At 34.3% G+C, this 23,699-nt stretch overlaps 2 long non-coding RNA genes across 2 annotated transcripts; one reads left to right on the top strand and one right to left on the bottom strand.

The window, feature by feature from the left end:
• Positions 1–8,423: 8,423 nt before the first annotated feature.
• Positions 8,424–8,950, bottom strand: LOC111242046. The gene is made up of 3 exons (XR_002668543.1): positions 8,767–8,950; positions 8,553–8,595; positions 8,424–8,469 (listed from the first exon to the last, which is right to left on the bottom strand). It is a non-coding gene; the product is annotated as an uncharacterized LOC111242046 (long non-coding RNA).
• Positions 8,951–9,934: 984 nt separating this feature from the next.
• Positions 9,935–12,679, top strand: LOC106767883. The gene is made up of 5 exons (XR_001376189.2): positions 9,935–10,211; positions 10,283–10,348; positions 10,668–10,740; positions 11,916–12,042; positions 12,336–12,679. It is a non-coding gene; the product is annotated as an uncharacterized LOC106767883 (long non-coding RNA).
• Positions 12,680–23,699: the final 11,020 nt, after the last annotated feature.

Below are 23,699 nucleotides of genomic sequence, written 5' to 3'. Positions count from 1 at the left end.
TCTTAATCTAGAGCATTAAATCTGACCATGTAAGTGGAATGGTTAGTCACCAAAGTCTTCAACTATTTAAGCACATGCTTCCCAAAGTCAATTTTGGGATGAACAACAGACATAATAGTTGACATGTCCACATTGATAAGATCAACATCATCCCCCTCATCCACTTGGCGCTTATCTTTGAATGACCAATCATCCTTCATTTTGCGAAGACCCATATGATGTAATGTAGATTTTGCAATCTATTTGGAATTAATAAAACCCATTGTGACTTCATCTTGTAGATCCACTTGGAAGAACTAAAAAACCTTGGACAAGAAAATAACATATGGAAGACTTGCCACGGGAAGCCTAATGGCTTTGATCATATTATCACTAATGGCATTTGCCCAATCTGTTTGAATGCGACCTTTTAATGCGTGAATGAGGCAAATATCCTCAGTTGTAAGTTGGGCATGGTTAACCCCCCTCCCTCACCCCCCTCTTGGGAGAAGAATCCAAGCAAGAACAAAGGCACATAATGTCATCCTTCTTCATACCACCAGCACGAAATAAAGTGTAATCTCTGACTTCATCAGGATATCTCAGACAGGCTTGATACAAGGATATCTTATTTAACCCAGGAAATCCATGGTGGGACTTCACACCACCAGGGCAAAACATTGCAAGAGAGGACCATATCTCTTCATCCAGTTTAATGTCCACTCCTTCTACCCTGGAAGTGATTATTCCATCAACAACATTCAGATTAGCATAGAAAACCTTTATGAGATCAGGGTACCAAGGCTCAGTCATCTCTACAAACCTATCCAAACTGTGAAGGGATAACCAGTCTTGAAAGGCGAAACCCTCATGACAAAAAAAATTATGTATCAAGGAACTTGTGGGTGACAATGCTTCAACTCACTAGTAGCACACAATTTGTTTGTACACTTCATCACTGATCCACCCATCAAGATCGACAGTTCAGGTCTTCTTTGCAACGTGATTTACACGTTTGGCTCGTGAGGAAGAAGTCATTTGATGGTTTTATTGAAAGGGAGAATGTTAGGGTTTGTGAAATTTGAAAACAGATGGAACAACAATTTATAGGGTTTCAAATTTAGGTGTAGCGAAAATTGTTCTTAAGAGAGTGGAATGTTTTGAATTTGAAAAAGAAAACCTCCCTCGAAGTGAATAAGTTTTGTTTTAATCAATTAAAGGTTAATATAATCAATTAAAGTAGAGGTGAAAGCTCATTTGCTAGTGTTTCAGAAATCTGTACGATAGGTTCTGTTTTAATCGATTAAGATTTTAATGTAATCGAATAAAAAAGAGAGGAAACCTTTTGAACAAGAGTTGTAGAGGCTTTTAATCAATTAGGGAATTTGGCTAATCGATAAAAACAAACAACACAAATTTTAATAGATTTAACAGTGGTTCACAATTATGAATTCAATTAAAATATGAAGATGTATTTCCAAATCCTAGAATGCACATTCAATATCAAGGATATCTAATTCATCTCTAATGGTGTAAAATCTATCATCGCTCATGGTGTGAAAAGTTAGGTGGATTTTTAATAAAGAATAGCTTTCAAGGGGGTAAAGTTGATTATTCATTTTTAATTAAAAAAATCTAGAAATGACCTGTTATTTGTACAAATATATGTAGATGATATTATCTTTGGTTCTACTAATCCATTATTATGCCAAGAATTCTCTAAGTGTATGCAAGAAGAGTTTGAAATGTCCATGATGTGTTAAATAATTTAGTATACTAGTATTTTCATTCACTAGTCAAAGTATGTACTGAACTATTAAAGAAATATAAGATGGATGGCTGCAAAGAATCCTCAACTCCTATGGCCATAAACTACTATCTAGATAGAGATGAAGCTAGTAAGGGTGTGGATCAAACAATGTTCAAAGGTATGATTGAATCATTGTTATATCTAACTGTTAGTCGCCTTGACATAATGCATAGTGTTTGTGTTTGTGCTAGATTTCAATTATGTCCTAAAGAATCTCATCCCACTATTGTAAAAAGAATAATGAAATACCTAAAAGGAATTAAAACTCTTGATTTATGGTATTCAAGAGGTGAAAACATTTCACTAATAGGTTATAAGGATTTTAGTTTTGGTGACTGCAAAATTGATAGGAAAAGCACTAGTGGCACTGGTCATCTACTAGGTTGCTCACAAGTTTCATGGCATTCAAAGAAACATGCTTGTATATTATCTAATACATAAGCTGAATATATTACAATTGATAGTTGTTGTGCTCAGTCAATCTGGATGAAAAGCCAATTAGAAGATTATGGCATCTATCTAGAAGAAATTCCTCTTAGGTGTGATAATACTAGTGTCAACAATATCATAAAAGTCCAATCCTCCATTCTAAAACTAAGCATATAGAGATAAAACATCATTTCATAAGGGACCATGTAGCTAAAGGTGACTGTAAAATTCAATTTGTTGACACACTTCATCATTGGGCTAACATTTTCGCAAAACCATTATCTAAGGATAGATTTTACACCATTAGAAATGAACTAGGTATCCTTGATATTGGATGTGCATCCTAGGATTTGGAAATACCTTTGCATTGCATGTTCTAATTGAATTCATAATTACGAACCACTATTAAAATGGTTAAAATTTATGTTGTTTGTTTTAATCAATTAGCCAAATTTCCTAATCGATTAAAAGCCTTTACAGCTCTTGTCCAGAGGGTTTCCTCTCTGTTTTACAAATTTCACAAACCCTAACTTTCACCATTTTAATCAAACTCTCAAATGGCTTCTTCCTTACGAGCCAAATGTGTAAAACGCGCTGCAAAGAAGACTCGAATTGCTAATCTCGATGGGTGGATTGATGACGAAGATGCACAAAAAAATTTCACGTGCTACTAGCAAGTATGAAACATTGTCACTCACAACTTCCTTGATACACAATTTTTCTTCGTCATAAGGGATTCACCTTTCAAGACTGGTTATCCTATCAGGTTTCAATAAGTTTGTAAAGATTATTGTGTCTTGGTAGCCTGATCTCATAAAGGTTTTCTATGTTAATCTGAAAGTTGTTGATGGAATAATCACTTCCAAGGTAAAAGGAGTGAACATTAAACTGGATGAAGAGATATGGTCCTCTATTGTAGCGTTTTTCACTGGTGGTGTGAAGTCCCAACATGGATTTCCTCGGTTAAACATGTTATCCTTGTGTCAAGCCTGTCTGAGATATCCTAATGAACCTATAGATTACACTTTATTTCGTGCTAGTGGTATGAAGAGGGATGACAAATTACATGCCTTTGTTCTTGCTTGGATTCTTCTCCCAAGGGGGAATAACCATGCCCAACTTACAACTGAGGAGATCTACCTCATTCAAACAGATTAGGAAGATGTCATTAATGATAATATGATCAAAGCCACTAGGCATCTCGTGGCAAGTCTTCCATATGTTGTTTTCCTATCAAAAGTTTTTGAGTTCTTCTAGGTGGATCTACAAGATGAAGTCACAATGGGTTTTAATAATTTAAACAAGATTGCAAAAAATTGCACTACATCATATGGGTCTTCGCAAAATGGAGGATTGTTGATCATTCAAAGATGAGCCCCTAGTGGATGAGGGGGATGATGATGATCCTGTCAATGTGGACATGTCAACTATTGTGCCTGTTGTTCGTCCTAAAATTGAATTTGAGAAGCATGTACTTAAACAGTTGAAGACTTTTGTGACTAACCATTCCACTTACATATGGCCATATTTGATGCTCTAGATAAAGAAATTGCAGCTCTGCAGATGCAATTAAAGAACCAAGACATTGGAGGGGGAACATTTGATGAAGAGCAAAATGAAGAAGAAGAGGAAGATTTTGAATGAATTTTGTTATTATCTCATTTTTTTTAAGTACTATGACTTGTTTTAAATTGCTAGTTGTTGATGAATTACCTTTAGTTTCACGCTTGATAACTGTATTGGGCATGCATGTCCTAAACCTCTAATGTTTGTCTATTCATATGTCTAAGATCTACATAATTGTCATGCCTATCTTTCATAGTATATCATTCTCTTGCCTTTTTTTTGCTAATGCCCAATGGGGGAGAATAAAAGTGTTTAACGATGCAGGAACAAAAAGAACATATGATGGAGTTGGTGATCATAGAAAAAGGGGGAGATTGTTGAGATGAGGAGTCTCTCAAGCTCTTCCACCTAGAAAAAGGTGTGGTAAAGTTTGTGTTTTTGATGATGAAGTTATTAATGTTCTTTCCTAAATAAATAGGTTGTTAGATTAGGTTAGATCCCAGATATAAATTTCATGTAAAATAGGCTATTGACTGATTAAAAGGGTTACTCTAGACTTAGGATCAAAACTACACATGTTTGGGCTTGTGTCACTGTTTTAATCGATTAAGCATATACCTTGATCAATTAAAGTTGTGAACAAATTTTAATCAATTAGGATAATAACATAATCGATTAAAATAAGGTTGAAGCACATCAGGCGTTTGCTCTCTATTTTAATCGATTAAGAGAAGGATCTAATCAATTAAGACAGTGGGTAAACCTTAATCGATTATGAAAATAACATAATCGATTAAATATACTAGTTTTGTGCCTAGGCTATCTATATGTGCTCTAATTCCTTTTCAAGTACAAAAAACATTCTGATACTGATCAAATTGAAACAAGAACACATTTTGAGTTGTCTTGGTGCAATATTTGAGGCATTAACCATTGTTTTGAACAAATTCAAGGTCTATAAGGGTCTAAAGGAGAAAGAGTGATCAACCAAAAGATTTGTACTGTCTCTTTTAGTGAAATCTGTAGTTGTGGTGCACCAAGTTCTATATTCCTTATGTATTCTTTGTGTTAGTCTGAGTTGGATAGGCAAGATTCCTAAAGAGTGTGTGTGTAGCCTCTTTAGGTTGGTATTTTTGTGTATTTCAGTGTGGTGAGAATACATTGAGTGAATATTGTATTCTTAACTTTCAAAGATTAATGAATTTCCTCTCACTCAAGTTATTGGAGATGACTAGATGTAGACTTGCTTAAAGTTGAACAAGTATAAATCTTGTTGTGTTCTTTTGCTTTAATGCTATCTATTTCTTTTATGGTTAAAAATCTTTTCAAAACAACACCAAAGACTTAAAGTTTTTAAAAAAACATTAAAATTTGTTTTCAAACCAATTCACCTTCTCTTGAGTTGAGATACAGTGGTTTGCCTTTTAACAAATATTTATTTTCATATTATTTTTAAATGGAAAAATAACTTGTAAAGAATTTTTTTATTTTACTATTATTAATAATTAAAAATAAATTATGAAATGAGTACTTAAAATACACAAATACAAAAAAAAGTATTTTGTGTATTAATACATGATTCATCTTTGTACATTAATTAATTATAAAAATAAAATAGTTTATGCATATAATTAGCTTTTCTACACAATAAATTATACTAAATAACATCGTCAAAACATCAAAGTTAATAAATCTTTACATAAACTATTTCAAATCTTAAAATATTCTTCAAAATATATCAAACAAATCACAATCATATTCAAAATGACATCAACAATGAACCTGGTGGTAATACTAGAAAGATGGAAATAAATTGTTGTTAACTATGAAAGTTGGTCATCTGAAATAGCTAGAATGCCAAATGGTTCAAACTACTTTTAGGGGTGGTAAAAAGGGTCAAGCCAAAAAATATGGGACGAGACAAACTTTTCAACCCGTCAGCCCAGCATAACTCATTCTGACTAGCCCAGCCAGCCCGGCACAACCTGATCTACCTATCCCAACATGCCAGCCCGTGATTTGTATGGTATTTTAAGTTTGTTCATCAACATCAACACCTCATGGTTTGTATGTCAATCTAACACAACTTGTCCCCTCCTCCACTCTTCCATCTTCATCAACATCATCATTTAAATCACCGAACACATGCTTCCAGGTGGAGGTATGTTAGGAAGTTACGTGGGATTAAAGAACCTATCAAGGTACAAATTATTGCTTCAACAACTTTTGACAATACAAGGATGTTTGCTAAGATACCGCAAGTTGTTTAGGAATATGGCCATAACTCTCCACAAGAGTAAGGCATTTCTCCTCTCTTGAGCTAGCTTTATTGAGTGAGTTATCTCTAATTCATCATATGATATCAGAATATACCATCCACTTTGATTTGTGTTGTCATAGTTCAACTGTCTTGCTTTTTGTGATCATTGTTGCTGCTCAACCAGTTCAGATGCACCTAAACTGCTAAAGTAATTTGATGATATGTCTAAGAATGGACAATTCTCTGATTTTGTCCAGGTCAAGAAACTTGGACTGGATATGGAAACAGTTCAAAGTGAACTAGATTTGTCATATAGGCAACGTTATGAGGAGTAACCATTACAGAGGCTTATGAATGTTACCAGACCGGCATCAATCTGACAGCTCGGCAGCCCGTCTAGCAGCCCACCGACCCTTTTGGCAACCCCTAGCAACCCGACAGTCTACTTGGAAGCCCGATAACCTGCACGAAAGCCTGCTTGGAAGCCCGACAACTCGACGGGACAGCCCGATAACTTGGCACGCCAGTCCACCAACCCAACAGCTTGGCAGGCCGGGTTGTAAAAGTCAATCTGTTATTAAGTGGTGGACTAACCCTGTCCGGCTCGTTTTTTGCAGACCAAAGTCGGGGCAAGGCGGATTGGCCTGTTTTGCTACCCGTAACTACTTCTATCAAAAGCTCCATTTCCACACCCCTTCTTCACGGTCTCTTTGGATGCTAAATATTCGATTTCAAATTCAGAATATGTGTTCAACTGAAAATTGTCAACAACATTTGCATTGGTTACCTATATATTCACAATTTATTATGCAGAAAAACCAAGTGATTAGCTTAATGGTACTAGAAAACCTGTGGCAGGGCCTATGTCCAGTGGCACAACTGAGCCAGGCTTAACCACAACTTCTTCAAATTCATAACTGCTAAGCCTTAAGCTCTCTATTTCTTCCACTTGCCACTGAAGTAAATGGGCTCTAGTTTTATTGTCAAACACCATTGTTCCTGGAATACTATGATTTCCACATGAAAATACCACATGCAGTGTTGTGGTAAACTCAAGCACCCAACCCCACTATTTCAAGCACTAATATTTAGAAGGCAACCTGATCGACCAATCCACATCTACCAAAATTTATGCAACGCAAATACCACAAACAAAATAAATAAATCAAGAGTTTGTTAGTTATTGTAACCCTGCCTTCCAAATCTCTACAATCTGCATTAGTGCTATTTGGAGAGCCCGAGTGATCAAACATCACGACAAGACAGTCTTATTTTGAGAACAACCTACTACAATTATTAATTCTTTTTCAACACATCAAAAACTCAAATTAATTATCCCAACGTTTTATTGCAATGGACACTATTATTCTTTCTTCCCCTTAGTTCTTAATTTCCATTTTAGTATAACCCACAGCATAATTCCTATCAACAATAATATTACATTAATTAGAACAAAACCCATTTTACTTCTTTCTCATTGAGATTAAAATTATATCGTTATAATATACAGTAAAAAAATACATCAGAGTTATGATATACAACTAATGACAGATAGATACCAGTTTATATACCAAGATTACCTAAGAAACTGATGCGATATTTACCATATGCAGAAAGCTAACCTTCAAGAGCTTGGATTGACCTTTCTGATCCCAGTAATTTGAGATCAAGTTGATCAGGACCAAAAACTTCACCAGATGCAAAATAAAAAGAAGCCAAAAACAATTAAGTCAAAAGGACAAAAAGCTAGAAATCATGTGTATCTAGAATGTATAGGAAGCGAAAAAGACCACACAAATTAAAAACATACCACTAAAATATTCTTCGAGCACTCCCAGAATCATTAGAAACATACCACTAAAATATTACCACTAAAGCTGACTAACTAATAAAGAAAACCATTCAAAGGTTCCAATCTTCATTGAAGAACTTTCATATCAAAAGGCAATTGTCTTGTCATTTTATAATACATGTCACTATAATGAAAAAGCTACACTGAATAACTTATTCATAAATCACAAATTTAGGGCTCTATTTCAGAAACTGTCATCACTATACCCTTCAAGATAAAATCACCCGATTTCTATAACATGTGTTAGGTTCAAATCAGAGCGCGTTTGGCTATTGCATGATAAAGTAATCCAAAAAAGTCCTTCAGAAAGAAGGAAAGTTCACCGGAAAAAATAATATATAACATAAGAAAGTCTAACCTTCTGCGTAACACTATCATCGACGTGAACGAAATATGCCTGAGAAGTAGCAAGTAAATTAAAATTGTGAGACAAAAGTAAGCCTAAAAGAGCATAATAAAAAAAAGCAAAAAAAAAAAAAAAAGTAGAAGAAGAGACAGATATACATTCATATAGATATGCAACTTACTTGACAACTGAGTAAGTAGGATTGTTCTGCAAAGGATTAGAAATGTCTGCGAGAGATTGTTACACAAAAATGAAACACAATTAAACCACAACTGAAAACGAAAATCAAAGAAAAAGCGAGAAAACCTACCTATGAAAATGGCATAACCTCTGAAATTCCAGTACACGATAAGCTGTAAAAAACGAAAATAGCAATTAATAATCAAATGCCAGAACCATTTCGATAACATGTGAAAATAGCAACAACGAGAGCATCTGAGAGGGCGACAGAGAGCAAGAAGAGAAAATGGGAGTGAAAGCAAGAAACCTAAAGGAGAGTGAACCACTGAGATCGAAATTCAAACCTATGAAGATTGTTGCCAGGAGCGAGAGAAGAATGCCTGTGAACTAAATGGAGAAGAGAAAGAACAGTAATGTGTAAGGAAGAACGTTCTATAATTTGAGAAAGTGGAACTAACTGCCAATTATTTTAATTTATTATAAAATTACTTTGATATTTTTAAAATAATAATTGTGATAAAAACAAAAAACGTTTTCTATAATTTGATAACAATACTTAATTTAATCGTTAAAAAATCAAGAATTATTATAAATATAAACTACTTTAGGATGATTTTATGTAACAAGATCCACATGAATTAGTTGCAGAAGGTTTTCTAAAAAAATAATCTACAAGTATTTTTTTGTCAAATTAGATTTAAGAAAAGTTACATATATTTTCATAGAAAGAAATTGAAAGAAAAAATTGTAAGTAATAATTATTTTCTAATTACTGATGTTGTAAAACTTACAAGTATCAGTAATAATTTTCTGCAAATAATTTTACGCAAAAAAATGTGTAGGTATTTCCTGCAAAATATAATTCTAAAAAAATCATAGATATTCTTTACTAAAAATATTTCACACAAAAAATGTAAGTAATTTTGTGAATAACCTTTTGCAGGATATATTGTAAGTAATATCTTTTTGAGAATAACTTTATATAAAAAAATTTGCAAGTATTGCATGCAAAAAAAAAAGGAATCATAATAAAATTCCTAAATATTTTGTGCCAAATATATTTTATAAGAAAAAATAAATGAATTTCATGCAAAAAAGTTTTCAAAGAAAGATATGCAAGAACTTTTTACTAAAGATTTTTCATAGATAAATTGGCAGGTAATAAGCATTTTTATAGTAGTTATGAAGTCTGAATTTGCTGTCCTGTTTGTATTTAGCAAACATTATTTAATGCATTTATCACTGGCTAAAAATGTTGGAAGTATTGGTGTGTTTAATTTTTATTTACTAAAAATAGATGCTTTCGTGTCTGGGTTAAAAGTAGGGCTGGGCACGGTTTAGTTAGAAACTTAAAACTGTAGTTAATCTGTACCTTTTCGTACTTAAAAATATTGAAACTGTTTTTACTAAAACATAGTTACACTCTTAATAGTTCAGTTTAAATATACTGAATACTACAGTTAAATAGTTAACTGTGGTTTATTGTGGATTAGGTTTCTTATATTACATTCCTTTCTTATTGTTTCAAAAAGCTTCCTTACTTTTGAAGACTCGCCTCCATCGAAGCTCGTTGCCATCGAAGGTCGTCACCATCAAAGCACGTCGTTGTCGAAGCTCGTCGCCGTCGTAGGCTCACTGCCATCGAAGGCTTTGTCGCACTCGTCGCCGAACCATTGAAGGCTTTGCCATACTCTGCCGTCGCCGAATTGCCGTCGCCTAACCACCATCATTGAAGATTCTGAAAAAACTTCTCTTTAGCTGCAAAGAGAAGCAAATATGCAACCCAAAGGTACGAATATTTTTCCTGCACTGTTCAAACATTTTTTAAATGCATTCTTAGTATTTCAAACATTTTGTTAGAAATCTGGTAATGATTGCTTGTACGTGGAGGGAGCATTTGGGGTTCTTCCATCATCAGTGACCAAGGTACTTTATTATTCCAACAAGGGTTTAAAGTTACCATCTGGGGTTCTTCCATCATCGTTAAACACTGCTGCTTTACTTTCTAGGGTTTTGAGAAAGAAACCCGTTAATGTCCTCAGGCTTAAAATGAACAGCTACCCAAATGGACACACTCCGTGGTCCGGGTCTTTGGAATTTCTCTCAATTTCCTATTGGTCTTATTGTCAAGTTTTAGTTCTAAAATTATGATTAGCTTGTAGCGAATGTTGCTAGAAATTGTAATATATGGGATAACCTTTCTCTTCTGTTATAATTTTGATTAATATCTAGGCTTTGTTTACAGGGAGAGAAACTTTTGGAAAGCATTGGTGGCATATTCTCTAGAATTTGAAAGCATTGCCCTGTTGGTTTTGAAGGTTAGTATATTCTCTCCATTCTCACCATTTTAATTTTGATTAATTTGGGTTGTGTGACACAATTGTCTATTTTTCATCAAATTTGTACTGTTGTTGTTTCTTCTATGTATAATTGTTTTATCCAATGTGGCTTTAGTAATACCTCATCGTCAATTTTTCATCAAATTTGTATTGTTGTGTTAATTTAATGTAATATGAGCGAATGCCTTCCCTCTATTGCCTATTTCTTTCTTCGTGCGATTGGATAAAGCTTGACAAAATGATATCTTTCGTTTAGATATCACTATTGGTTTGCATATTATGCTGACATTTACTTTAAACTGAGGGAGCTGCTGATTTGCAATGTTTCACGTTTTGGATTTCTGTTCAAGTTCATTGTCATTCCTGATTTATAAAGGTCTATTTTGGAAGATAAGAAATGCAAAATAGAAGGGAGGTTCGTGTAATCTGCTCTTGTTTTTAAAATGATTTGTTTGTTAATTTTTGGGTTTAAACCATTTAGTTGTCCTTAGGAGGTTTTTCCATTTTGATCCCCGTCTTATTAGAATCCCCAATTGAGTCCCTATAAGTGCTAATTTCAATCAATTAAGCCCCTGCCGTTAAATTTAGTTAACTTTTTTGCACAGCTGGAAGGATGACCTGTTAATTTCTGTAAATGTGACCTATTTAGAGTTGAAACGTGGCATGAATTAGAGTTGAAATTGATTGAAATTAGCACTTATGGGACTCAATTCATGCCACGTGTCAATTCTAAATAGGCCACGTTTATAGAAATTAACAGGTCATCCTCCCAGCTGTGCAAAAAAGTTAATGTCGTTAACTAAATTTAACGGCAGGGGCTTAATTGATTGAAATTAGCACTTATAGGAACTCAATTGGGGATTCGAATAAGACGGGGATCAAAATGGTAAAACCTCCCGAAAATAGGGACAACTAAATGGTTTAAACCTCAATTTTTGTTTTAACTTTCGTTATTGTTCTTACTAAATGGGTCAGAAGCGTTGTATATCGTCCTGTTTTATAATTTAAAAGCATGTTGTTATGTTCATTGATGCCAAGTTTTCCTTATATTGTATTTAAAATTATATATTTTTCTTTTATAGTAATGCTCTTTAGAAATATATTGTTTTTGGGATACAGGTGCAGTTTTAACTTTTGCCTTCTTGTTTGGACAGGTCTGGCCAATCCATGTTTATGTAGTTCATGAGCATGAGGGAGAGTGGGAGGCTTGTCATTGCGGATTTGGCTTTCGAAGATGTCAAGGTTGAAGGTTGTGGATCTTAAGGTGAATTGTTTCTTAAGGTGAGTTTTATTTTGTCATTTTCATTTGCTAATCATCTTTTCAGGGTGATGAATCTTGTGGTTTCTTTTTTATTTCTGTATCTACACTATGCATCACCTTATTCCCTTTTGTTTTTTATCCCGACCAACTGTTTTCATGGTTTCAATCTATAAAAAGGAAAGAAAATTTCTTTGAACTAATGTTTTCTGTTGCATCAGAACCTGGTGATGGTACTGCACATATTCTCACTTGCTTTACCAGTTTAACTATTCATGGAAATTTTGTTTTAAAAGCGAGTTACATGTTGTTGCAGCAAGCTTATCAATGTGACAGTTCCAGGGACCATTGATGAACGAGCAATCAATACGAAAAGATACTGAGTCCATGGGAAGGAATGAAAATCACACACTTTGCCTCAACTCTGCTAAAGCAATTGAATGTACAGTGGTTAACATTGGCACGCAGGATTTCATTGAACAAAGAGTATGTTTGTATTCTTTTTAGGTTTCACCCTTAAAAGCATAATTATTGTGGCTGTGTACAATGCAGAAACACAATTTAAGTTTAGATTTTATTAACAAATGAATTTGAAATAGGATTTTTTTTTATTTATAAAAATATTGGCGAAATCTAATCAGAATTATTAGATTAGAATTATTAGATTTTCTTGAATAAAATAGCTTAGAAATTCTTTTAAGAAATCCTATAACAGCAAACTGCATTGTAGTTAATTGAATTGCACTATAGTTAACTGAAAAATGGTTCAGTCACTGCATTATAATTGAACTAAAAACAATTCAATTCAGTTACTCTGAACTTATGTTTTAGTTCAGTTCAGTTTTCATAAACTGTTTTATAGTTAACTATCATTTTTTATAGTACAGGTAGTACGATGCACTATGTCCACCCCTAGTTAAAAGAGTATAAAACAAACAACGCATCAAAAGGATAATTGTGTACAAGATTTAGATTTGCAAAAAGATAAAAAATAATAATATCATAACACACTTTTACATTCATTTGACATAAAGATAAAATGGTTTAAAAGTATAAAATTTTGTAATTTTTCAAGAAAAAATAGAGTAAAAAGTAAGTAAAGATAGTATCAAATGAATGTAAAAATTTAAGGTGTGTCAAAAGAATAATTTTCAAAGATAAAATAAAATTAAGTCATGTTTATTGGCAAAGTTACAAAAGAATGTTCTTTGTCATTGAAATTGAATAATTTATAGTTATTCTTTATTTATTTCATGACAAGATGTTGAAAGTGGCGGTGCTTCATCATAAAATGACTTTCATATTTTAAAAAGAAACAAGCAAAAGAAACAAGTCTGATTAGGAAAATAAGTAAAAAAAAGGAAAGTGTGTGTATGTATTTTTAATGTTAAACCAACCAATGAATGAAAATGTTGGTAAATATTACTTTGTGTATTTTTTTTTTATTTTTTGTGACTATAAAAATAACATACTGTATTAAATTACAAGATTATAAATGCATCTGGACATTCAATATTTGAATTACATTGACAATCATCACTTATTTCATTTAAGAATTTATTATAGGGTTAAATATGTTTTTAGTTCCTATACTTTGAGGCGATTTTGGTTTTAGTCCCTCTTTCAAATTAAGGTACAATTTAGTCTTTCAACTTTAGAAAACTCTGGTTTTAGTCATTTTTACCGAATGTTTTTAACTTTATTTGCTGTTTCAAACGCGTTTCTCAGTTAACATTGAAGCAAAAATGTGTCAAACAATGTAAACAACCCAAATGCTATAATGAAACGTGCTTAAAACAGCAAATAAAGTTAAAAAATTTGGTAAAAAGGACTAAAACCAGAGTTTTCTAAAGTTAAAGGACTAAATTATACCTTAGTTTGAAAGAGGAACTAAAACCAAAATCGCTCCAAAGTATAGAAACTAAAAACATATTTAACCCTTTATTATATTAATGACGATTATAAACTTACTAATATAACAAGATAATAATAATGTTTCAACAAGTTACTATTTATATTAAAATTGTTTTCAATAAACAATACGACATTTTCAAGTGATATTATTTACATCATTAAAACATCACTTTAAAACATCACTTTTTACAGTATATTAAATGATCAACATTGTGGTGGCTCGTTTAAAACTACCATATTATATTTTATGGTAAAATATTTTTTTTTTTCAGTTTTGGTTGGTAATATTTGAAATGATTCTCATTTTATTTTTCTGTTTAATGTAATCCTAAAGAACGTAATTTGTTTTCAATTTACATCAAATCCATGGTCTTAACCCTGTTGGAGTAGAATCTTTCTAGAAATGCCCTCTTGTTGCCCATGGTCTTAACTCTTTTCCCAAATGCGGATGTCATTCCTACATCAAATCCAATTCACAATATCAAAGAATTCACAATTACGGGTTAGCAAACCATCAAATAATCATCAATGCATCACTGACCAGCGTTGAGGGCAAAACAGGGCCCCTTAATGCCACTTGCAAGTCAAAAACAAGCACACAAGAAATTCTGCAGCCCATCGCTCAGCGGCAGGTTCACTGCTCAGCGGTGACGGCGGCAGTTTTACCAAAACCCGTTCAAAACCTCTCTAATCTCCACCCAAACACAAATTCCTCAGTTTGAGACCAAATTCATATAATTTAATCGGTTCAAAATGTAAGATCCGGGAAAAAAGGGCTTTTAAAAATAAAGTTGTTTTGAGACTTTGGATTTTTGTTTGGAGATTAATGTTCTTGAGTTTATATTTTTTGTTAGAACATAATTGTTATATTATTTCTTTATTTTTATAATTTTGCCTAGGGGCAAAATGGTCTTTTACCTTTATTTAATTGGTATAGAAATTAATTAAGGGAGGGTGTAGAAAGGAAAAATATGCAAATATAATAATATGGATATTTAATAAAATAATATTATGTAAATCTTTTAAAAGATTTAATTGTTGTTATTTTAAAAATTAGTTAAATGAAAATAGGAGATATAATCTTAGTGAGTTTAAAGATTAAAAGAAATATTATTATTATATAAAATCATTATTAGATATTGTAGATTTTAAAATGATTTGGTGGTTGACAATATTTTAGAAAGTAGTTAAGAGAGAATAAGAGAGGAAATTTTAGTGGTTTTAGATATGAACTGAGAGATTTAATTAATATTAAAAGGATAGAGATAGAATAGAAGAGGATAAAAAGGAGAAGAGTAAAAAGGGGTTGGCATTTTGTTACCCTAAAAGTAAAAAACGAAAATTAGAAAGATAAGGGAAAGAAAAGACGTTTTCTAGGAGAAAATAGAGCCGAGAACAGGGCATCAAAATGGAAGGACCATTAGTGATGTTGTGAAGCTTCCTTGGTGATCTTGGAAACAAAAATCGTACGAGACCAGGTAAGGGGAGTGACTAGAATTATCTTGTGTATGCAGGGTAAGGGGGGTGACTAGAATTACCTTGTGTGTATGGTGTGCCATTGTATGATATTCTTTATTATATGTTGCAATTTATATGGTTGTTGGGGTGCATGGTAAATTTGGAGTGATGACTATAATGGGTGACGTGAAAGTGTGGTTGGTGGAAAGGAAAGAAGAGAGGAATGACTTGTGGAGGAACCATGGATTTAATAGGATGTTACGTGAGAGTGAGGATATGAGTGTGGAAGATGAATGATTTGCTATTGATGACTCTTTCGGTCGTGTGATGCGGGAAAGAAATTCTCTTCGGCCGTGTGATGCGGGAAGAGGATGGTTTAATAATGGTGAATCTTCGTCTGGGTGATGCGGGAAAGAGATTTTATTTGGATGTTTGATATGGAAAGAGGATGTCGTGTGACTCATAATGAATTGGTTATGGTGGTTAGGTGGTGTGGTAGTGTAGAGGAAATAGACCATTGAGTGTTGATGTTTTTGTGATGTAATGTTGTGATGGTAATCCTGTGATAATATATGTTTATGATTTGGTTATTATTGTGGTTAATATAATTGTATGTTGCATGATAAGATAATTCTGGTTGCTCACCCTGAAAGTTGTGGTTGTGGTTTCCACCTACGATGATCGTACTTGTACAGGAGTAGATGGTTTGTAGATAAGATCGGATCTGAGTAGCTAACGAGAGTTGGGATGTTATGTTCAAGGATTTGTTATTTATTTTTAAAAAGTTTTTCAATTTGGCAATTTTATGTAAAAGTGATCTTTTGAGATTTCTAAACAATATTTATGGTTATGTTTAGCTTCCGCATTTTTAATCGAATAAAGATTATTATCTTTCATTGAATGTTTTATAGAAAGGTTTTGAAAAAAAAAATTGCACCATGACATCTCAAAAAAAAATTGGAATGCTACACAAAACTTTTCTATTTCATCAAATCATGCATAGAAATCAAAAGCCCTAATTTTTCATGTTTCTACACATGTTCTCATCAAATCCAATTTTTAGAAACCCTAAAATTGAAATTGCATGACTTACTTGGGTGGAGATGCTTGCAAATGCTTCTTGAATGATGATGGATGTTGCCCAAATGCAATGCTCTCACCAAAAACCCCAAACTTTATCCAAGGAATGGTGCAAAAGTGATGAACAAGTGATTTTTGGTGAGTGGGTGATAGGAAAAGTGGAGAGGAACTCTTGGAAAGATTTAGAGAGTGCAAGCAAAGTGTGTAGGTCAGACAAAGACGCTTGGGCAACCCCTAAGGGGTGTTTAAATAATGCAAATGGGCCTCCATTTCTGAGCTACACTTAAAAAGCCCAAATGCCTCTACGATGCCACCGCCCAACGGTGGTTTTTACCGTTGAGCGGTAATGCGAATTAAAATTCTCCCCCTCTTTTGCTTGCCTTTGCGTTTTGTGACTGTAACACTTAATTTTAACTCCCAATTTTCAATTTTTATGCAATTCCCCTCTCTCATGCAACACTCAAATCCTAAAATGTAGTTACACAAAGTTAAAAATTAAATAACAATCAACTGGGTTGCCTCCCAGGTAGCGCTTGTTTAGCGCTTGTTTTCAAGATCTTGATGTTGATTTCTTCTTATCAAAAGCTTTCTCGAGATCCATGAGATGATTTACAATATGAGTGAATCTTTTATGTACATCATATATGGTTTCTCCAGCCTTCATTTTAAACCCTTCGTACTCTTGTATCAGGGAGTTCTTTCTTGCTCTTTTCACTTCATCTGTGCCTTTATGAGTTACCTCTAAGACATCCCACATTTCCTTTGCAGTTTTGCATTGAGATATCTTGAAAAATTTGTCAACTGTTAGTGCAGAGGCAATGATATTTCTAGCCTTAACATCATATTGAGCTTTTCTATTTTCATCAGCAGTCCATTCAATAAAAGGTTTAATAACAGTTTCTTTATCAACAGTTTTAGTAGGCACATAAGGACCATTCAAGGTTGCATCCCAAATTCCTTTATCTACAGATTCAAGAAAGATTTGCATTCGAATTTTCCAAAATGGATCATTTTCACTAGCAAACAAAGGTGGTCTGTTTGTTGAAGCACCTTCACCAAAAGTTTGAAAACAAGAAGCCATCCCCAGGTTTATAGTCGATTCAATGAAAACAAGAGTCGACTAGTTTTTCAAATATTTTATGAAAACCAGCTCTGGTGCCAATTGTTGAGAAACAAGTAGGCTTCAATTTACACTAAGAAGGGGAATGAATTGGTAAGTTTTCAAAATCAGAGTCTTTTAAAAATCTTTCACACAAAGTTGAAAACTTTACAAGTCTTTCTTGAATTGCAAGTAATGAAAAATAAGTGCAACAGAATATCGTAGTTGACTATGCAAATAATACAGTCGACTGAATATAAAAGAGAAGGGATAGAGAAATTCAAACACTGGTTTTTATACTAGTTCGGCCAACAATGCCTACATCTAGTGTCCTTCCAACCCAGGAAGCAAATGCACTATAATGGTCAAGGTTTTTACAACAAGGAATTTATAGAAGACCTCCACGTCAAAAATATAAATCTCCTCTCTAACCCTCTAACCAAAATATAGCTGCAACAACAAAACCAAACTTGCAACAATAATCCCCTCTCCTACAATCTGCAACACCATGTCGAACAATCCTCAACGTGAACAAGACTCCACGAGTCTAACTCTTGTAATCACAACAGGTTCAATGTAGCAATCTTCACGGATGCCAAGCCAGAATAACTTCTTGATCAAACCAGATACACCTTCAATGTGCAGATGATGATCAATCAATAAGCGCGCAACAAGTCTTCCTTGGAATCTCTTTCAAGAACGATCACCACGGTCTTCTTGGAGAATTCTTGGAGCTCTCGATCATAGAGAAATCTATCTGAACTAGAATATGAAAATGTCAAAATTATCAAAAGTCTTAGAACAACTTCATGTTCTGTCAATTTATAGAATTCTGTTTTTCAAAGTTTCTCATAGTCGAATATGCTACTAATACAATCAACTAGGTTTGACAGTTATAACAGTTTGTCAACCAAGTAGCATCCAGTCAACCAAAAATAAATTCTCATTTAATATAGTTGACCTACTATTTAATGCTCAACTAACTTTTGAAAATATAGTCGTTACTATACAAGAGCATAACATAATTTCAAATCAAACAACATATACAGTCAAATGTGTGGCGCACATAGTCGACTTCGACATGTAAGAACATTTTGAAATTCTTTTCTTCTCAAAATCTCACAAAGCAATGATTCTCAAAATCTATACAAAGACTTTAGTATAGTCGATTCAATTAATATTGGAGTCGACTTTATTGCAGCTTTGTCACACAGTTATAAGTTCACAAAAGTGCTTGTGGTTTTCATCTTTCAAAATATGTGCAATGCATCCAAGAATGATGTAACAAGTACAATAAGTATGCATTCACATAGCCACATATCACATAAACATGTTCAACAAGTATGACAATCAATAAGCATAAGAACATGTAACACAACAACAACATATGTGTGTTATTAAGGAGTGTGTTGTCATCATCAAAAACCAAGTTGATATAGATATTGTGTTGTCAACAATCTCAACAAGCTCGAGTGCCAGACCCCTCGAATAGGGGCACTTAGGAGTTCTATTCACATTTGTGTCAGTCCTACTTTTAACATTTGTGACTTAATTCCTTTCACAGGAGATGCCCAACAGGATTCCCAAGATCTGAGGTCAGATCTTTTTCAAGAGGGAGGGACTGATGGAGGACCATCCAAGATCAACATAGGTCCTTTAAATGGAGCCATGTCCAAGAGAATCCAAGAGGAAGAGGGAGTACTCACTACTTTACTTTTATAGAGTATTAATTATTAAACACCTCTTTCTCTTTACTAAATAAACTTTACATTGTTTTGTAGGCCTTTAATAAAGAGGAGACACCATGTACATACAGCTAAGGAAGGCTGCCAAGAAGGACAACCAAGAAATCACAAAAGGAAGCCAGATGGCGCCCCAACGCCCCTCTCCAGGGCGCCCCAACGCTCCTCTCCAGGGCGCCCCATCGCCAAACACTGCAGAGTCTTCTTCTTCACTTGGATTGCTGATCTGGCATGTTGTACCTTGTGTCTCAAGTCTCTCAAATTGCATAGCTTCCTTAGCAAGCTTCTTTTACACTTAGAGTAACTTGCTTAGCACGTTTTTGAGTCACTCCTTCATCTATAAAAGGAGGACTCTTCTCTTTGTAAAACTTCAACTTTGAAACTTAATGAAATGCTGTTGAGATTTCTCCGGAATCATTTTTCAAAGTTCAAACACTTGTGCCTCTTCTGCACCCTCTCTTCTAGCTTCCTTCCCCCTTGGAAGGCTTTCAGAGCTTGAGAATCCTTTCTTTTTCCACCCACCTTCATTGAAGCCTTCATCAAACACCTTTCATGCTTCATGGTGCACCTTCATTTCGCTGCCATCTCTGGACTTGGAGGCTGTTCGTGATTGAATTCCAAGACAGCTTCCATCATTTGGCATCAAGAGCCAGTCGTTCCAATCACGCTTCAATAGCTAAGTGCTCTTTCTTCCAAATTTTTTTTCCTTTGCCGTGTTGTTTTGTTCTCCTTGTTCTGTTACATTGCTTTTCTGGTTTGATTCATTATGTTTGAGTGAATTTTGCTTTGTTCACTGCTCCATAAAGTGTTTACATCATTTTAATCGGTGCTTTTGATTTGTGTTCATTCCATTTCAACCTCTACTTTCAGATTTGTATTATTACTGTCATGTGCAATTAATCTTTGCTATTTTATCACTGTCCATTAGTTTGATTTGGTACTCTGCCTTTGTTTCGGTTTGTCTTTGAGAACGAATGCAATGATTGCTCATTTTGGATCAAATAAGCACTGAGACTTTGTCTTGCTTAGATCCGCATAGCCTACGCGTTCTGCTGTTCATCCACTGTTGTTTACCTCTGCATCAACAATGTTTCTGGTTTAAAGTGACCAAACCTGTTTCAACCAGAATTATTGAATTTCAAGATTGAAACAATTTTGTTTGATGTTTTTAAATCAGTTTAAATTGTTACGATTCCAGAATTATCCATAATTCTCAAAAAGCATAATGCAGTTGAGTAAATTCTGATTTCAGTCATTGCCTTGAACGTTATTTCTGGAACTAAATTGTGACTCCTGTGTTGTCCAACTTTCTTTGCATCTACAGCTTTGAGCAAGTTTCTTTGATGATTTCAAACATGTTGCAAGTTGTGCCTATACGTTTAAGTCATTAAAATGCAAAATGAGTGATTGAGTTGTGTGAAAATTGGATTTCCCGAGAATTTTGGTTCTGCAGCTTTTGCACCGTGCTGATGTTTTCCTTGCCATATTTTAGGTCCATTTAATTCTCGTAGTTGATTTTCTACAACTAGATCTAGTGTATAGGACCATCCTAATATGTTTGCTTGAGCCAGCTATCATTGCTTCCATATTTCTTTTTTTCAATTCTGTTGCAGATTTCTTGCTTTTACTGCATAATTTGCAACTCAATAGGTGAATTTGAGTTTCTGCTTGTTTCTGTGCATAGCAACTGTTTGATCATGTTTCATTGAACATTTAAAACTTGTTTGAATGGTCTACTTGCTCTTTTCCCAGCCACCACATCATTTCACATCTTAAACCATCATTTTGCTAGCCATATGCAAGTGTATACCTCATCTTGAGATCCTTACTGTTTTGGATCAATTTCATTGAGTTTGGAGTCAATTTTGGTGAATTGAAATTGGCTTATTATTGTTCATATGGTAAATTTTGAGCCAAATTGGTATTAACCTACTGCATCTCCACATTTTAGTCATTTTTAGGAAGTGCACTTGTTATATTCTGATGCCATCACTTTCCTTGTTGTCTAGGTGGTTGGACACATCTATTATGATGATAGAAAGTTGCTTGAAGTGTCATTGAGTCGTTTACCTCACTGCCATTCAAATTTCATACTGTTGTTTCTCATTTTTCATCCACTTTTACTGTTGCTGTAATATTTCAGCTACCATTTCAAATTCAAATTGTAAACTGGTTTGGCAAAAGTTGGGGATCTTGTTCCAAACACAATTAAATCCATACACAGGTGTAAACCAATCTGAAAAAGGCAATTAAATCCCTGCAATCCAGTTTACACATCAAAAACCAGAAAACACAAATTCTACAGTTCTTTGTGGCATTTTGACAAATAGTTTGGAAATTTAATCAAACAGTTTCACTGCACAGAGTTGTCCTCATTGTTTTTGAGTTTTTCTTACTTTTATAATCTGTTCTAGTTCCTTTCCTAGGCTCCTTTTGTGTGCTACCTTTTATTCCAGTTGTATCTCACTTGAATTCACCATTTTTAGCTTCCATACTATACTTGCAATTTGGTTTTTGGCTAATTAAATTCTGGTGCAGCAGCTGACCATTATCTCACGGTTTGGTGTGTTTGACAGTGGTGTGTGACTTCATTTTAAGGTGATCTAGGTTCCACAAGCTTCCTCCAAGAGGGTAGCATCTTAGGAAGTGGAGAGTTTGTAGAATTGGACACAAAGGTTGTTCTCCAAGCTGCAACTGCCTTGCGAAACCAGCAGCATTTCTCCACCTTTTCTACCAATAAATTCAAACACTTTGGAGATAGGATACCTTTGTATACATACTATAGCTCCTCTTATTACTTTTACAGCCTTGTATCACGGAACCTTTGAAGTTTAATTCTCTTTACCTTTTTCACACTTAAAGTAACTTGGGAAAATGCTTTTCAAGCAATTCCAAGTTTACTAAGCAACATTGTAATAGTTAGTTCCCACCTCTTAGAGTGAAAGTGTGTCAAGGGGCTCCAAGTGTCACTTGCACTTTCACATAGGGCCATTTATCATTGTCTTCCATTTCCATTCATTTACTTTTTTTTTTTGCTTGATTGACTTTTATTTTTTAAGTCTCCGTGATACTTAGGAGCGCATTTCATTTAGTTAAAACCTTCGTTTGGTTTCTAGGAGCATAACACCTTTGCATTCAAAAAGGTTTTGAAAGACTTCTATCTAGAAACTTGGGTGAGAAATGTCAGGAGACACTCTGGCTAAGGAAGGACAAGGTTTCTAAGCTTGTCCATTGTGACTCACCTCTCCTTCCTGGGAGCTATTCGGTTTCTTCACCTTTAGAATCTCTATAGAAGTCATTCACCAAAAACACTTAAAACTCTCTTTTCCCAAGTTTTGATTCATACTTGTGCAAGGCTTTCAAATCTTTGTGAAAACAATTTCTCTACTTCACAAGCATGAGTCACTCTAGTGTTCAAGGTAATGTCACTCAAGATCAAGAGAACATAGTGTTAAGAGAAGAACTCAATAGAACCAAGACTGAGTTGTATGAGCTAAGGCAAATGGTCGCCACTCTTACTCTCAATCAAAGCGGGCACACCCAAGGAGCTCACTCTCATAGGCAAAATCATGATCAAGATGATCATTCCCACCATAGTGATCACCATACCTACCAACCTTATGATCACTATCAACGCCCTCCTAGGCGTCATTACAACCATAGAGAACATCATGTAGAACCCAAGCTTGACCTTTCTCCTTTCTATGGTAGAGATAATGTTGAAGAATACTTTGAGTGGGAGATGAAGGTTGAACAAATTTTTTAATGCTACAACATAGATGATAGGAGGAGAGTGACCCTAGCCACCTTAACCTTTCAAGGTGCAACCCTTTATTGGTGGACATCCATCATGAGAGACCAAAGGATGCATGGCGACTACACAATCCAATATTGGAATGAGCTGAAAGCAGCCTTACACAGGCGACATGTCCCGGCCTACTATGCAAGAGAAGTCATGGACAAGCTTCATCGACTTCAACAAAGAAACATGAGTGTTGAGGAATACAGACAAACGTTAGAGTTACTCATGTTGAGAGTTGGGATCAAAGAGGATGAGAGATTCACCATAGCTAGATTTTAGAGTGGATTAAACTATGAGATTAGAGATGAGGTAGAACTCTTACCTTACTTAGATCTAAATGATTTTGTACAGCTATGTGTGAGAGTGGAAGAACAAAATAGGAGAAAAGCTTCCACAAAAAGAACCTACCCTACCACATCATCCTATAGGAAAGATCTTAAGAGGGAGGGTAGTTTTCCAAGATATGAGGAAACAAAGGAGCGAGACCGAGAAAGACCACAAGACAAGCTCAAAGGCAAAGATAGAGAGCTAAAAAGAGACAAAGAAAGCTATAAGGGAAAAGAAAAAAAGACTTCAAAAGAGCCA

This window comes from Vigna radiata, chromosome 7 (assembly GCF_000741045.1).
Source record: "Vigna radiata var. radiata cultivar VC1973A chromosome 7, Vradiata_ver6, whole genome shotgun sequence".
Lineage (NCBI taxonomy): Eukaryota > Viridiplantae > Streptophyta > Magnoliopsida > Fabales > Fabaceae > Vigna > Vigna radiata.
Note: the sequence above shows the minus strand (reverse complement) of the source record. Positions and strands in the feature narration are given on the sequence as shown.